This window comes from Electrona antarctica (assembly GCF_951216825.1).
Source record: "Electrona antarctica genome assembly, chromosome: 13".
Lineage (NCBI taxonomy): Eukaryota > Metazoa > Chordata > Actinopteri > Myctophiformes > Myctophidae > Electrona > Electrona antarctica.
Window position 1 is genome coordinate 41,920,278 of NC_136794.1, and position 17,382 is coordinate 41,937,659.

The window sequence follows — 17,382 nt, forward strand, 5'->3', positions numbered from 1 at the left end:
ATCTGTAAATAGGCCACTGTTAGCATTTCGCATAGGTTTTTAATATTGCCATCATGCACCCAACTTGTTACTTTTGACAAGGCTCCAGAACTGTTTTTATTCCACATTGAAAACAAGTTTCCCACCAGTAGCTTTTAAGCTTTTACAAGGTGTAATACAACACATGTGTGAGTAAGTAGACAATGAGAGGCTATATGATAGGCGTATGATAGCCCTATGCCATTCAAAGGTTCGGCATAATATTGCTTTAACTTTAATGTCTCTTTCCCCTGTTTTTGTGCTCTTTTCTTTTGAAGACACATGCGATGTCAGAAGCAGAGACTCCATCTGATGTACAGACTGATGTTGAAACGACAGAGGAGGTAAAATGGCTGTTTTAGGGCAATGGTTCTAATAATATTTTGTGGCAATATAGGGCCGTGGGGGTCCTCGCACCCCACTTTGAGAACCCCTGCATTAGAATACGGACCACCATGACAGAGTGTACAGTTATGGTGGTCAAACAAAATGGATTTGGTTCTCAGAGTTGCAGCAACATTAGGGTCCATTTGGTTCGCAATTATCCATAATTTATCTGGAGACCCCTGGAATCCCCTCAAGGACCCCTGGGGATCCCCAGACCCCACTTTCAAAACCACTGTGTTGAAGTGTTTGCCAAGTACATTGGCACACAACCTGGAATTTCCCTTCTATTATTAGACACATAAGTCCCACCTCGATCTGAGAAAGGAAGTGAGTCTGCATGAATCAAGTAGGTTGGACTGACAGGCTGCCACATTCCAATTCCGCACACTCCTGCGCGCTCACTCCTCCTGCATGCATGTCATGTGATCTGTATTTCTCCTGAGCTGTTTGACATTGTGGCCCACACCATGCTACTGCTTAAAGTTAGTTTTTTATGTTTGCTAAAATGTACGTTTTTTTATTGAATGTACTGTAGGCCATCGCAAAGACATGTGACCTACACCTCCCTGTGGAATGAACAGCGTTGGACTGACTACTGTGTCCCAGAGAGTTAGCCGCAAGAAAGTGGACACTGAGTATAACCAGCAGCCCCAGTGTGTCCCCTGGAGGTTCTCATGCAAGTATGTAAACTATGGAATTAGATTTATTTCATTTCTTTAAACATACAGAGAATTTAACATCTTGAAATGTAAAATTATGTGTAGGAACCCTGAGTCACAGTGGAATTGCTGCCCACCTGAAACCCTGATCAGCTGTTGGAACCCTGAATGTGAGCACCTCAAGTGGGACACAGAGACGGAGCCGCCCTACTGGAACCAGTTGTAAGTTGAAATATCGTATTCACTTCAAAATGTACTTGTAGTTTCTAATCACAATCACATAGTTGATAGGATCTTGCCCTTAATTTGATTGCATGCACAGAATGGTTGCTCCACTGTACATTTATCTTGAACTTTCCTCTTGTCATTCTAACTTGAAATGGTGTTTGGCAAAACATTTGATGTTTTATGTACAGAAGTAGAAGCATGCCACAGTATTACAGCTGTAACTGCTGAAAAGGGATCACAACAATTCTGAACAGAGGCCACCGTTTGTATTTCACAAATTTGCCACCATAGCTCAAGACATTTAGAATTACTGTTTTTTGGTTTGTTTTTAATTTTCTGTTCAGAAAATAATCCTCAATATGCAGCAAAAATATCTTTACAGACCATAGCTATTCTTGATGTATAATTAATCATGTAATTTATTGTAGCATTTGGCCGTGTGATTAGATTGTAGTACAACTTTCATGATACATTCTTAAGCGTTATTCATAGTCTTTATTGGTGGTGAGGTGACCACCGCAACTACAACATGACGTCACGGAGCCGCGGTGAAGAGCAAACCACCGCTCTCCCCAGCCCTTCTCTCTGTTTTTACTCACCACCGCTCCACGTTATTACAGCTTCGGTGGTCAGCTCACCACCGGAGCGGTGGTCACCTCACCACCGAAAATCCAGACTATGAATAGGCCTTTACCTCAGTTATATTATTTAAAATATACACGTCTCATAATGTTTCATAATGTAAGAATCAAGCTAGCATTACTAAGTCAGCTTCTTGTTGTTTATTTTTAGGGACACTAAAGAAGAACACAGTGGCAGTCACACAGGACATTCACCAGAAGGAGGGAGAGAAGTGGTCAAAGTGGTTCACAGGAGCTCGTGCTTGAGGTGGGAATAGGGCTGCAAGAGCTCAGAGCACTTGAGTACACACAGGACAATGGGGCACAGCCCCACTAGAAAAAAACACCATCTGACACAGTCTTGGTATCACACACGCACGCGTACACACACACACACACGCGTAAACAACTACCTCCTGATAAGTTGGCTTTTTTGTGTTGGGGTCATTTTAACGTCTACACAGGCTTCTGTGAACACCCCATACAGTTTAAGTTGCTTGATTCAGTATTTCACACACTCACTCACCCCATGGCCTAGGGGGTTGTACAGGTGTCATGGTGGATGCTTGGGCACTCTGGTATCTCCAGTGCTTTCGATCTTCTGTTGTCCATATCAGGGTTTGAAAGCTGCAGCCAGTCCACTCCTTGATGTTGTCCACTCAGGCCTGTCTACCTCTTCTCCACTTTCCCTCCACTGTCCCCTGTACTTTGGTCTTTGACAGGGAGGTATGTCTTGTGACATGACCATGAGAGTAGAGGCTCCTGTTCTCCAGCATGGGTGGTAGCTAAACTGTCTTAACATAATCATTTGTCCGGTCTTCTTATACGATATATGTAGCATTCTTCTGTCACACTTGCTTTCAAACGACTGTATCCTGTGCTCGGTGTCCGCTGTAAGTGTCCAGCTTTCAGAGCCAATGGAATAGGGTGGAGAGTACAAGTGACTTGTAAAGTCTGACCGTCACTGAGAAGCTGATTTATTATTTGTTATGTTTCCAAATACTGTATAGTCTAGTCATGGCTGATGTTGCTATCCCAATTCTTGCTTTTATCTTTTGTGGAGCTGCCATCTTCACTCACAAAGGACCCAAGGTATATAAGTCCTTTACTTCCTACAGGCAAGTGGCCTGTTCCTTGGTGATATATGTATGGCTGTAGCTGGTGACCAGGATATTACTTTTCTCTTCATCTCCATGCCATATGCTCTGCCTTGTGTTTTCTCATAAGTTTGATGTCATTGGAGATGGTAGGGTCTTCCTCTGATGGATATGGTGGTGTGATATTCTATGAGTGCTTCCTCCATGATGTTGTTTATAAGAACTGCACTGCTTGGGTATAGTGCTTGAATTACCTGTTGTGGTACAGGTCGTGCTGGTGCTAAAGGTGCTTCTCAATCAGTATTCTGACTTTGAATATCTCCTTTTTGGTCTGAATCAAGATGATCTGCAGCATTACTTTGCTAGCCAGACAGAAAAAACAGTTGTTTCTGTAGTTTTGTCACTGCCCTGCATTCCCTTTCTTGGGGTATTTTATTGGGTACATTGCTTGGTATCTTTTGGTAGATGCGTGTCAATGCTATTATCATGTATTGATTGCCCTCCATGCTCCCAAAGCTCTGCTGGGACATTATCGATAGCAGGCTCTTTACTACCTCCTCTACTTCAGCGTGAAGTATTGGGGCATCCTACCACATGCACTACTGGACTTCATGGCACTAGTATGTTGGGATCTGGTCTTATTGCACATTTGTATAGTTCCTAACAATACTCTGTCCATCACTTGGATATTGCTGCTTTCTCGGTTAGTAGAGAGTCATGCTTGTCTGCTATTATTGTGGCTCTATGTTGCTGTGATCCACTTTACTGCCTCCCGGTAGATCTAGGATGTTATCAGTGGCCCATGGTTTGTTTTTCTTCCTGTCCTGCCCTAGTACTTCAGTTGGGGTTTCTATAAGTGCTTCCTCCATATTGTCTGTCAATGTATCTATGTCTTGCAGTAGGCTAAGTGTTGTTTTCAATGAATCTAACATGATTAAAATTGAGTTTAAAGTTACCATAGGTTTACATAGGAAGGAGGAGTGTCTGATAATATGAATATCAAATATTTAAATACTGAATCAAGCAACTTAAAAACTGGGTGCTCACAAGTTAATGAACCTGCCTGGGGACCCAGAGCCCCTGGTTGTCCCTGGCATGATGCTAGGCCAGCAATGTGTCAAAGTGTGTCCCTGAGCAAAATTCGTAGCCCCTAATTGCTGCCCGAGCGCCAGCTCCCAGAGAGAATGGCTGCTCCTTACTCCTTAAAGTATGGGTACAGTGACAAAAAACACCCCAATGTTAGAATGACCCCAAACATGTTTGAAAGTTAAATATCCTTTAAATTAACACTATCTTCACTTGATGGTTCAAGTTCTTGAAATTGCTCAACATTGCCCAATAAGCTTGCAATAGTGTTTTATTTGTTTATTTTTGAGGGGTGCTAGCCCCTCCTATGCCCATCTTTGTGTGTTTGTGTGTTCCCCATAACGATTATTTGATTGGCTGAGCAATGTGTGTACCCCATAGCGATAATTTGATTGGCTGAGCACGGAATGTGATGTATGATATGATCGCCCATCACTTCACACAAGTGTTATTTACACAATTTGTGAATCATTTGTTTTTCCTACGTTTCATTTATGACAGTTATGTTATTGAGGCCAATATAAAACATTAACAGAAAATTGGTCTGAAAGAACAAAGCTTGGTTTTTATATTGCAACCAATAGATTCCATGTGACCATTTTTTTCAATAAACTTTGTCAAAAGATATATTGTCTGATATAGTTTTTTCACTCTGGTAAAACTTAAATCGGCTAACCTTAGGTACTTTTTACATCTTATGTTAATGTGTTTGCAGTTGTTAAACAGGGTTCATGTAAATATACTGCTACATTCTCCCATTTAAATCCCTTCAGGGCCAACTTGAAACCCATTTTGGCAAAGTTCCCGGGTGTTACCCACTTGTGCTGCTAGAAGTGGGATCTACATCGGTCTCAAAGTGCCCAGTTGGACTCCATTTAAGGCCCATTCAGATCCCACTTCAAGCCTATATAGGCAAACACAGGTGAGGCCTACATGGGTTTGACATACAATTGCCAATTTTGACCCCACCTAAAACCCAGTCAGAAACCCACGTAATCCCATATGGGATAACACAGCTGGGCCCTGAGTGGATACTGGGTGAAAACCCACTTGGAGCCCTTAATGGGCGTACACAAGTGTGGCCTACATGGGTCACATATAATTTGCCCAGCTGGAACCTACTTAAGGCCCATCCAGATGCCGGTTCAAACCCATATAGGCAAACACAGGTGGCACACACATGGTTCTGACATAAAATGGCCCATTTGGACCCCTCCTAAGACCCAGCCAGAAACACACGTAAGCCCATATGGGATAACACAGGTGGGCCCTTTGTGAAAAGTGGGTGCACGGCCCACTTGGAGCCCTTAATGGGCGGACACAAGTGTGGCCTACATGGGTCACATATAATTTGCCCAGCTGGTACCCACTTAAGGCCCAATCAGATCCCAGTTCAAACCCATATAGGCAAACACAGGTGGCGCACACATGGTTCTGACACAAAATGGCCCATTTGGATACCACCTAAGACCCAGTTAGAAACACACGTAAGCCCATATGGGCTAACACGGGTGGGCCCTTTGTGAAAAGTGGGTGCACGGCCCACTTGGAGCCCTTAATGGGCGGACACAAGTGTGGCCTACATGGGTCACATATAATTTGCCCAGCTGGTACCCACTTAAGGCCCAATCAGATCCCAGTTAAAACCCATATAGGCAAACACAGGTGGCGCACACATGGTTCTGACATAAAATGGCCCATTTGGATACCACCTAAGACCCAGTTAGAAACACACGTAAGCCCATATGGGGTAACACAGGTGGGTGCTTTTTGAAAAGTGGGTGCACGGCCCACTTGGAGCCCTTAATGGGCGGACACAAGTGTGGCCTACATGGGTCACATATAATTTGCCCAGCTGGTACCCACTTAAGGCCCAATCAGATCCCAGTTAAAACCCATATAGGCAAACACAGGTGGCGCACACATGGTTCTGACATAAAATGGCCCATTTGGATACTACCTAAGACCCAGTTAGAAACCCACGTAAGCCCATATGGGGTAACACAGGTGGGTGCTTTTTGAAAAGTGGGTGCACGGCCCACTTGGAGCCCATAGCCCATAAGCCCATGTCAATACCCAAGTGGGGCCCATATGGACATGTTAGCTGGGTTTTGGCTACATTTTCTATGTGTATGTTTCATTGTGCTAGGTGCCAATCACTTAAGTTGAAGCGTTTTCTTTAACAAATTTGCTACATTTCATGATCTAGATTCACATAATGAGTAAACTAAGGCACCAATACTTGTTTCAGATGTTAGGTCTATGTATGTATGACATTTGAGAAAGATTTGGTGTTGCCAAAATCAATATAACACATTTTACAAGCAAAAACAGCAGCACAAGATTTTCGTTTTTTGGTTATACACTTGTATATACATTTCTGGCTTGTGACAAAATACTGCAGGATATTATGCGGAGAACTTTTAACCCAAAGTCCAGAAGGGTATTGTCTATGGAAATATGCATTGAAATCGTAGTGCCAAAGACGCGGGAACGAAACCGAACGAAAAGGGACCTCGCAGCACGGCCTATAACCATTCGACTATACGAATACGGTTTAACAGGTGAGTAGTATAATTAACATAAGTAACATCACAATTAGAGAATTTAGAAGAATTTGTGTGTAATCTGCCGAATTCGTTTATTTATGTTACTGTGGACGATTTGTTAGTGTGGGCGGTCTGTTTACATGAGGACCCGGTAAACTTCCCGCCAATTCCAAAAAATGTTTGTTTGATCCCGGCAATTTCAAACAATGTTTGTCCAAACAAACAATACTCTTTTCACATCTAGTCGATTATTTATTCAGCATTTGAGCCTCTCACAAATATTATCAACATAGTACAAACAAACGACCAGAAGTAGCAGTCTTCTACATTCTCTAATTGTGTAGTTTTTTGGAGATTAAGTAATGCAGATGCTTAACGACTATTAAACTATTGAGAGTGTAAACATCTACTATTGGGGTTCATTTGGTTACCTAAATGATTGTGACAGTAATCATTGCTATAGTGTGTTCAGTAACAGTGTTAAATAGCTCTATAGTGTGACCGTAATCATTGCATCAGGAACGCAGTCAGGATACAGATTAAACAAGTGGAATTGTAATGTAACAGACAAAATGAGAACTGGAACATTAAGCTCATAAATAGCTACTTGCTCCTGATTGGCTGAAGTTTTGTCACCTACCTGATTTTTTTTTTTAACCCTTTACTATTTATTAAAGAGCTGGAGAGACAGGAATATTCCTGAACACACACTATAGCAATGATTACTGTCACAATATAGAGCTATTTAACACTGTTACTGAACACACACTCTATAGCAATGATTACTGTCACAATATCTATTTAACACTGTTACTGAACACACACTATAGCAATTATTACTGTCACAATAACTTTGTAATGCTACTGACGTTTGTGTACAACATTTGAGCTGACAGGCCTTTTTTATGTCAATCAATCAAGTCACCTTAATTCAAGTGATAGATTATATACAGGGGCATGCCATGTGGTCTACCTGCACAGCCTTTGTGATCTGCTGGTAGATCACAATGTACCTTTTGGGCACCCCTGCAATACAGGATTCCTGTCCAGAATTGTTTTATTAAATATAGAGGGTTTAAGTCGTTCTGAATTTATGTGTGTTTTGTTTTCTGTCTTTCTTTCTTAGGACGGAGATCAAGGTAGACACCGTTGGAAGGCTCTAGCCAGCAAGCCCGCTCAGTCAGCCAACGCAGCCAGCCAGCCCCGCCAGTCAGCCAGTGTAGAAAGTCAGGCTGCCAAGCCAGCGCACTTCAGCCATTGCAGCCAAGGGTTAGGGTTAGTCAGCTCAGCCAGGCCTCTCTCGAGGCCTGGCTGGCCTCTCGAGGTCTGCCTGGCCCGGTCTGCCCCGCTCTGCCTTGCAGCAACAGAACCAGAGCCAGCGCAGCGAAAATCTTTACAAGCCCAGACTCAGGATGCCCAGCAGACAGCCAGGGTCTCCTACCTGACAGCCAACAGTCAGCCAGACCAGACCCGCATTTGCAGCAAGCCAGGCTCTCAGCCCTAACAGTGCAGTGCCTTTGATTAGTCATCCAAGCCAAAGGGTAGGGTTTGACTGCCCAGGCCTGTAGTGCCCTTGATTAGTCATCCAAGCCAAAGGGTAGGGTTTGACTGCCCGGGCCCAGTGCAGTGCCCTTGATTAGTCATCCAAGCCAAAGGGTAGGGTTTGACTGCCCGGGCCTCCTGCCAGCTGCCAATGCTTTCCTGCGACCCTTCCTGCTTGCCAAGGTCTGCCACGAACTGTCTGTCCTGTCCTGGCCTGAAACAGTTTTTTTCTGAGTCTGGGCTTGTAAAAATTTTCGCTGCACTGGCTTGCTGAGCTTGCATTCTGAGCTGGCTGGCTTGCCAGGCCGGCTGTTTCTGTTGCTGCAAGGCAGGGCGGGGCAGACCGAGCCAGGCAGACAGAGAGCCAGGCCTCGAGAGAGGCCTGGCTGAGCTGACTAACCCTAACCCTTGGCTGCCTCGGCCGGCCTACCTGCATGCCTGCCTCGGCCTGCTTGCTTGCTTGCCTGCATGCTTGCCTGTCTCGTCCTGCCTGTCTCGTCCTGCCTGCCTGCCTGCCTGCCTGCCTGCCTGCCTGCCTGCCTGCCTGCCTGCCTGCCTGCCTGCCTGCCTGCCTGCCTGCCTGCAACTTGAATGAGGTGTGTAAACACTTATTTTACGGGTGTGGGTGTTGACCGTGGCTTTTGTGTTCTCCAGTTGTTTCTTGAAGGAGAGTGTTCTGTCCAGTGTAACTCCAAGTTACATGGGGTGGGTATGGTTAGGTTTTTGACCATCCCAAGTGACGCTCAGTTCTTTTTTCGCGTCTCGGTTCCTCAGGTGGAAGCTGCATAGTTGGGTTTTTGATGGGTGACTCAATCTTCTGGAAGTCTGCTTGTTGGGTGGTAATGCAGAGGTCGTCGGCGTAGATTAAACGCTGGCATTCTGTGGGTAGTGGCTGGTCGTTTGTGTAGATATTGAAAAGGAGGGGGTGAGCACGCTACCTTGTGGGAGGCCGTTCTTTTGGGATTTCCATTTACTCCTCTGGTCATTTAACTGTACATAGAAGCGCCTGTTGTTGAGGAGGCTTTTGATGACTTGACACAGGTCCAGGTCACCAGTCATGTCCAGTAGTTTCCTGACCATTGTGCGGTGTTGGACAGTGTTGTAGGCAGCAGAGAGATCTATGAATGCTGCTCCAGTTATTTGTTTTCAGACCCATCCTCAATGTGTTGGGTGAGGTTGAGCTCTGTCCAGCACAGGAGCGGCCGGGACGGAAACCAGCTTGGTCTTTAGTCAGCTTGGTGTCTATGAGTGGCATGAGGCGTTGGAGTAGCAGCCTCTCATAGAGCTTGTAGGTGATCATTCTGGTGTATCTGGTGTAATGATAGGTGTATCATTCTGCCATTATGTCATCAATCCCTGCTACTTTTCCAGATTTCAACTTTCCCATTGCAGTTTCGAGTTCTTCTAGGTCGAAGGGTTTGGTTTGGGGGCTGGCTGATTGTGGTTGGTCTGATACCACTGTGTGATGGTGTTCTCCTGTGGGTCGGCAGCGGTGTTTGTTACGACTTTTGGCCACCAGTTGTGATGCAACAGAGTTTGCTGTGACCATTGTGATTATGGGTGGTGTGGTCTTTGCCAAGAAGGTGGATTGTGGCCCATGCCTTCCTGCTGTTTATTGTCATGTTGGTGTTCTCTATCATTTCCTTCCAGACTTTCCTCTGTTCATCCCCAACTTCACTGTCTATCTCCTGTGTTCTCCATTCATCTTGAGCGATAAACAGTCGTCTGATGTGCGGGGGGAGGTGCCGGCTAGCGCATAAAGGCACGTGATCGGCTCCAGCTTGAGCAGGCATACTCTGCTGTAGAGAAAGACAGGGCCATCCATGGCAGTTACACGGATTGTTTGTGGGTCTGCGCCCCACTTGGAGTTCACTAGTTTTCACAGGATGTTATTGTGGGTGTTGACCGTGGCTTTTGTGTGGAATGCGAGCCCAGCAAGCCAGCGCAGCGAAACTTTTTACAAGCCCAGACTCAGCATGCCCAGACAGCCTGTGCAGCCAACAGTCAGCCAGCCCAGACCAGCATTTGCAGCAAGCCAGGATCCAACCCTTGCAGTGCAGCCTTAGGCCGATAGTCCCCCTGCCTGCACTTTGTTGCTTAACTGCGCCTTGCCTGCTTGCCTCGGTCTGCCACAAACTGTCTGTCCTGCCTGTCTGAAACTGGCTTGCCTGACTGCGTGCTTGCCTGCCTGCGTTCTTGCCTGTGGGCTTGCCTGACTGCTTGCCTCATGCCTCAGCTGCCTGCGTGCTTGCCTCGCCTCTGCCTGCTTGCGTGCCTGCCCCTGCCTGGCTGCCTGCCTCGGCCGGCCTACCTGCGTGCCTGCCTTGGCCTGCTTGCTTGCTTGCCTGCCTCGTCCTGCCTGCCTGCCTGCCTGCAACTTGAATGAGGTGTGTAAACATTTATTTCACGGGTGTGGGTGTTGACCGTGGCTTTTGTGTTCTCCAGGTGTTTTTTGAAGGAGAGTGTCCTGTCCAGTGTAACTCCAAGTTACATGGGGTGGGTATGGTTGGAGAGTTTGTGACCATCCCAAGTGACGCTCAGTTCTTTTTTCGCGTCTCGGTTCCTCAGGTGGAAGCTGCATAGTTGGGTTTTTGATGGGTTGGGTTTCAGGTGGTTGTATTGTAGTAGCTTGACATTTCTTGGAGGGCACTTTCAAGGACAGACTCAATCTTCTGGAAGTCTGCTTGTTGGGTGGTGCGTGGGGGAGGTGCCTTTCACACAATGTGACTACCAGACCACAGACACATTCTGAATGTGAACTACAGCGCTTAAAGCGACCAGAGTACCGTCCTGTCCTCCTATCTTTATACCAGAGTACCGTCCTGTCCTATCTTTTCAATGCAACATTGATATTCTCTTCAGGAACACAATTCTTACCTTGCTCTTATAACATTTGTTATCGTACCAATACCATGATCGCACAGGGCGTACCTCAATGTCTCATGACACTCACAGTGAAAACAAAAATTGCGTTTGACTTGCACGCACGCAAACACACACATGCACACGCACAGACGGCGTGCACGCACATGCTATGTAACTCTGAGAGTGTAAAACATGTAACCAAATGGACCCTTACAGGTCTGTAACTCAGAGTGTACAGATGAAACGAAATGGGCAGGTCCAACACTGGTTATCGAAGCGTGCACACACGCACCCACACATACACGCGCACACGCACGCACGTGTAACCAAATGGACCCTTACAGGTCCAACACTGTTTTTTTATTAATCATCAAATTAAATGTGTGAGGTCGGCAAGAGTTAAAAAAAAATCATAGCAAATACCGGTAATTCAAAAATGTTAGTTTTGTCCTATGTTTTTCTTCTTTATATATTACTTTACTGTTGAAATGTACATTTTACATTTCAACGAATGGACCTGTACATGACAACAACACAAAAACTAAGGCACTGGTGTCGTACTTCTGGTTTACCGGAACGGGGTTCAACTCCCTGCAGTGCCCTGCTCAATGTGTTGTATTTACATGGTTCAACTCCCTGCAGTGCCCTGCTCAATGTGTTGTATTTACATGGTTCAACTCCCTGCAGTGCCCTGCTCAATGTGTTGTATTTACATGGTTCAACTCCCTGCAGTGCCCTGCTCAATGTGTTGTATTTACATGGTCCAACTCCCTGCATTGCCCTGCTCAATGTGTTGTATTTACATTTCTGCGCGATTCTTCATCATTGAGGATTTGAAAAAAGGTGAAAATCAAGGAAAAGCGAAAGTCCATGGTCTCGGAGGGCATACTATAGTATGTCGTTTTTCACAATTTTGGAGGATTTTTAAAAAAAAGGTGAAAATCACGGAAAAGCAAAAGGCTATAGTCCATGGTCACTGACCGCATACTGGTCAAGGTCATTTATACTGGTCAACGTCATTTATACTGGTCAAGGTCATTTACTAGTCTTATGCAGGTCATTGATATTGGTCAAGGTCATTGAGCGGCGCGCTATAGTGCGCAATTCGTCATCATTGTTGAGGATTTGAAAAAAGGTGAAATCGTGGAAAAGCGAAAGGCTATAGTCCATGGTGTCGGAGGGCATACTATAGTATGTTGTTTTTACGATTTCGGAGGATTTGAAAAAAAAAGGTGAAAATTGCGGAAAAGCGAAATGCTACAGTCCATGGCCTCGGAGCACATGCTACAGGGTGGCATTTTTCACGGTTTCGGAGGATTTGAAAAAAAGGTGAAAATCAATGAAAAGCGACAGGCTATAGTCCATGGTCTCGGAGCACATGCTACAGTGTGGCATTTTTCACGGTTTCGGAGGATTTGAAAAAAAGGTGAAAATCACTGAAAAGCGACAGGCTATAGTCCATGGTCTCGGAGCACATGCTACAGGGTGGCATTTTTCACGGTTTCGGAGAATTTGAAAAAAAGGTGAAAATCACTGAAAAGCGACAGGCTATAGTCCATGGTCTCGGAGCACATGCTACAGGGTGGCCTTTTTCACGGTTTCGGAGGATTTGAAAAAAGGTGAAATCACTGAAAAGCGACAGGCTATAGTCCATGGTCTCGGAGCACATGCTACAGTTGGCATTTTTCACGGTTTCGGAGGATTTGAAAAAAAGGTGAAAATCACTGAAAAGCGACAGGCTATAGTCCATGGTCTCGGAGCACATGCTACAGGGTGGCATTTTTCACGGTTTCGGAGGATTTGAAAAAAAGGTGAAAATCACTGAAAAGCGACAGGCTATAGTCCATGGTCTCGGAGCACATGCTACAGGGTGGCATTTTTCACGGTTTCGGAGGATTTGAAAAAAAGGTGAAAATCACTGAAAAGCGACAGTCTATATTCCATGGTCTCGGAGCACATGCTACAGGGTGGCATTTTTCACGGTTTCGGAGGATTTGAAAAAAAGGTGAGAATCACTGAAAAGTGACAGGCTATAGTCCATGGTCTCGGAGCACATGCTACAGGGTGGCATTTTTCACGGTTTCGGAGGATTTGAAAAAAAGGTGAAAATCACTGAAAAGCGACAGGCTATAGTCCATGGTCTCGGAGCACATGCTACAGGGTGGCATTTTTCACGGTTTCGGAGGATTTGAAAAAAAGGTGAAAATCACTGAAAAGCGACAGGCTATAGTCCATGGTCTCGGAGCACATGCTACAGGGTGGCATTTTTCACGGTTTCGGAGGATTTGAAAAAAAGGTGAAAATCACTGAAAAGCGACAGGCTATAGTCCATGGTCTCGGAGCACATGCTACAGGGTGGCATTTTTCACGGTTTCGGAGGATTTGAAAAAAAGGTGAAAATCACTGAAAAGCGACAGGCTATAGTCCATGGTCTCGGAGCACATGCTACAGGGTGGCATTTTTCACGGTTTCGGAGGATTTGAAAAAAAGGTGAAAATCACTGAAAAGCGACAGGCTATAGTCCATGGTCTCGGAGCACATGCTACAGGCATTTTCACGGTTTCGGAGGATTTGAAAAAAAGGTGAAAATCACTGAAAAGCGACAGACTATATACTCCATGGTCTCGGAGCACATGCTACAGGGTGGCATTTTTCACGGTTTCGGAGGATTTGAAAAAAAGGTGAAAATCACTGAAAAGCGACAGGCTATAGTCCATGGTCTCGGAGCACATGCTACAGGGTGGCATTTTTCACGGTTTCGGAGGATTTGAAAAAAAGGTGAAAATCACTGAAAAGCGACAGGCTATAGTCCATGGTCTCGGAGCACATGCTACAGGGTGGCATTTTTCACGGTTTCGGAGGATTTGAAAAAAAGGTGAGAATCACTGAAAAGCGACAGGCTATAGTCCATGGTCTCGGAGCACATGCTACAGGGTGGCATTTTTCACGGTTTCGGAGGATTTAAAAAAAAAGGTGAAAATCACTGAAAAGCGACAGGCTATAGTCCATGGTCTCGGAGCACATGCTACAGGGTGGCATTTTTCACGGTTTCGGAGGATTTGAAAAAAAGGTGAAAATCACTGAAAAGCGACAGGCTATAGTCCATGGTCTCGGAGCACATGCTACAGGGTGGCATTCTTCACGGTTTCGGAGGATTTGAAAAAAAGGTGAAAATCACTGAAAAGCGACAGGCTATAGTCCATGGTCTCGGAGCACATGCTACAGGGTGGCATTTTTCACAGTTTCGGAGGATTTGAAAAAAAGGTGAAAATCACTGAAAAGCGACAGGCTATAGTCCATGGTCTCGGAGCACATGCTACAGGGTGGCATTTTTCACGGTTTCGGAGGATTTGAAAAAAAGGTGAAAATCACTGAAAAGCGACAGGCTATAATCCATGGTCTCGGAGCACATGCTACAGGGTGGCATTTTTCACGGTTTCGGAGGATTTGAAAAAAAGGTGAAAATCACTGAAAAGCGACAGGCTATAGTCCATGGTCTCGGAGCACATGCTACAGGGTGGCATTTTTCACGGTTTCGGAGGATTTGAAAAAAAGGTGAAAATCACTGAAAAGCGACAGGCTATAGTCCATGGTCTCGGAGCACATGCTACAGGGTGGCATTTTTCACGGTTTCGGAGGATTTGAAAAAAAGGTGAAAATCACTGAAAAGCGACAGGCTATAGTCCATGGTCTCGGAGCACTTGCTACAGGGTGGCATTTTTCACGGTTTCGGAGGATTTGAAAAAAAAATGAAAATCACTGAAAAGCGACAGGCTATAGTCCATGGTCTCGGAGCACATGCTACAGGCATTTTCACGGTTTCGGAAGATTTGAAAAAAAGGTGAAAATCACTGAAAAGCGACAGGCTATAGTCCATGGTCTCGGAGCACTTGCTACAGGGTGGCATTTTTCACGGTTTCGGAGGATTTGAAAAAAAGGTGAAAATCACTGAAAAGCGACAGGCTATTATAGTCCATGGTCTCGGAGCACATGCTACAGGGTGGCATTTTTCACGGTTTCGGAGGATTTGAAAAAAAGGTGAAAATCACTGAAAAGCGACAGGCTATAGTCCATGGTCTCGGAGCACATGCTACAGGATGGCATTTTTCACGGTTTCGGAGGATTTGAAAAAAAGGTGAAAATCACTGAAAAGCGACAGGCTATAGTCCATGGTCTCGGAGCACATGCTACAGGGTGGCATTTTTCACGGTTTCGGAGGATTTGAAAAAAAGGTGAAAATCACTGAAAAGCGACAGGCTATAGTCCATGGTCTCGGAGCACATGCTACAGGGTGGCATTTTTCACGGTTTCGGAGGATTTGAAAAAAAGGTGAAAATCACTGAAAAGCGACAGGCTATAGTCCATGGTCTCGGAGCACATGCTACAGGGTGGCATTTTTCACGGTTTCGGAGGATTTGAAAAAAAGGTGAAAATCACTGAAAAGCGACAGGCTATAGTCCATGGTCTCGGAGCACATGCTACAGGGTGGCATTTTTCACGGTTTCGAGGATTTGAAAAAAAGGTGAAAATCACTGAAAAGCGACAGGCTATAGTCCATGGTCTTCGAGCACATGCTACAGGGTGGCATTTTGCACGGTTTCGGAGGATTTGAAAAAAAGGTGAAAATCACTGAAAAGCGACAGGCTATAGTCCATGGTCTCGGAGCACATGCTACAGGGTGGCATTTTTCACGGTTTCGGAGGATTTGAAAAAAAGGTGAAAATCACTGAAAAGCGACAGGCTATAGTCCATGGTCTCGGAGCACATGCTACAGGGTGGCATTTTTCACGGTTTCGGAGGATTTGAAAAAAAGGTGAAAATCACTGAAAAGCGACAGGCTATAGTCCATGGTCTCGGAGCACATGCTACAGGGTGGCATTTTTCACGGTTTCGGAGGATTTGAAAAAAAGGTGAAAATCACTGAAAAGCGACAGGCTATAGTCCATGGTCTCGGAGCACATGCTACAGGGTGGCATTTTGCACGGTTTCAGAGGATTTGAAAAAAAGGTGAAAATCACTGAAAAGCGACAGGCTATAGTCCATGGTCTCGGAGCACATGCTACAGGGTGGCATTTTTCACGGTTTCGGAGGATTTGAAAAAAAGGTGAAAATCACTGAAAAGCGACAGGCTATAGTCCATGGTCTCGGAGCACATGCTACAGGGGCATTTTCACGGTTTCGGAGGATTTGAAAAAAAGGTGAAAATCACTGAAAAGCGACAGGCTATATACTCCATGGTCTCGGAGCACATGCTACAGGGTGGCATTTTTCACGGTTTCGGAGGATTTGAAAAAAAGGTGAAAATCACTGAAAAGCGACAGGCTATAGTCCATGGTCTCGGAGCACATGCTACAGGGTGGCATTTTTCACGGTTTCGGAGGATTTGAAAAAAAGGTGAAAATCACTGAAAAGCGACAGGCTATAGTCCATGGTCTCGGAGCACATGCTACAGGGTGGCATTTTTCACGGTTTCGGAGGATTTGAAAAAAAGGTGAAAATCACTGAAAAGCGACAGGCTATAGTCCATGGTCTCGGAGCACATGCTACAGGGTGGCATTTTTCACGGTTTCGGAGGATTTGAAAAAAAAGGTGAAAATCACTGAAAAGCGACAGGCTATAGTCCATGGTCTCGGAGCACATGCTACAGGGTGGCATTTTTCACGGTTTCGGAGGATTTGAAAAAAAGGTGAAAATCACTGAAAAGCGACAGGCTATAGTCCATGGTCTCGGAGCACATGCTACAGGGTGGCATTTTTCACGGTTTCGGAGGATTTGAAAAAAAGGTGAAAATCACTGAAAAGCGACAGGCTATAGTCCATGGTCTCGGAGCACATGCTACAGGGTGGCATTTTTCACGGTTTCGGAGGATTTGAAAAAAAGGTGAAAATCACTGAAAAGCGACAGGCTATAGTCCATGGTCTCGGAGCACATGCTACAGGGTGGCATTTTTCACGGTTTCGGAGGATTTGAAAAAAAGGTGAAAATCACTGAAAAGCGACAGGCTATAGTCCATGGTCTCGGAGCACATGCTACAGGGTGGCATTTTCACGGTTTCGGAGGATTTGAAAAAAAGGTGAAAATCACTGAAAAGCGACAGGCTATAGTCCATGGTCTCGGAGCACATGCTACAGGGTGGCATTTTTCACGGTTTCGGAGGATTTGAAAAAAAGGTGAAAATCACTGAAAAGCGACAGGCTATTAGTCCATGGTCTCGGAGCACATGCTACAGGGTGGCATTTTTCACGGTTTCGGAGGATTTGAAAAAAAGGTGAAAATCACTGAAAAGCGACAGGCTATAGTCCATGGTCTCGGAGCACATGCTACAGGGTGG

The 17,382-nt window shown here is 45.2% G+C and overlaps 1 long non-coding RNA gene across 1 annotated transcript; it reads left to right on the forward strand.

Moving 5' to 3' along the window:
• The first annotated feature begins 961 nt into the window (after window positions 1-961).
• LOC306935751 lies at window positions 962-2,208 on the forward strand. Its single transcript, XR_013791422.1, has 3 exons — window positions 962-1,085; window positions 1,170-1,286; window positions 2,085-2,208. It is a non-coding gene; the product is annotated as an uncharacterized lncRNA (long non-coding RNA).
• The last annotated feature ends 15,174 nt before the right edge of the window (window positions 2,209-17,382 follow it).